Below are 291 nucleotides of genomic sequence, written 5' to 3'. Positions count from 1 at the left end.
ACATGTAGAAATGTTTAGAGTTAAAAGATTTATTTATGTAAGTAATACTTTTCATATAATATTCCTCACCTTCAAGACAAGCGTTGTAAACATACATTCGAAGATCCAGTCAAAAATCATAATTTTTTAACGTCTGTCTGAGATTTTAACAACCACCGAGAAATGTGTTTTAGCGGAAATAAAAATGAACGACATTCTTGACGGTCACGGAAGGCAAGCCGCGAGTCCGTGCGTTGCCATGGTGACTCATCCAGCGTCACCAGCAGGAGGGAACCGCAGACGTTTTTCGGG

The sequence above is a fragment of the Penaeus monodon genome, chromosome 21, assembly GCF_015228065.2.
Source record: "Penaeus monodon isolate SGIC_2016 chromosome 21, NSTDA_Pmon_1, whole genome shotgun sequence".
In the NCBI taxonomy this organism is placed as follows: domain Eukaryota; kingdom Metazoa; phylum Arthropoda; class Malacostraca; order Decapoda; family Penaeidae; genus Penaeus; species Penaeus monodon.
The sequence above is the reverse complement of the archived record's forward strand: the minus strand, read 5'-3'. Positions refer to the sequence as shown.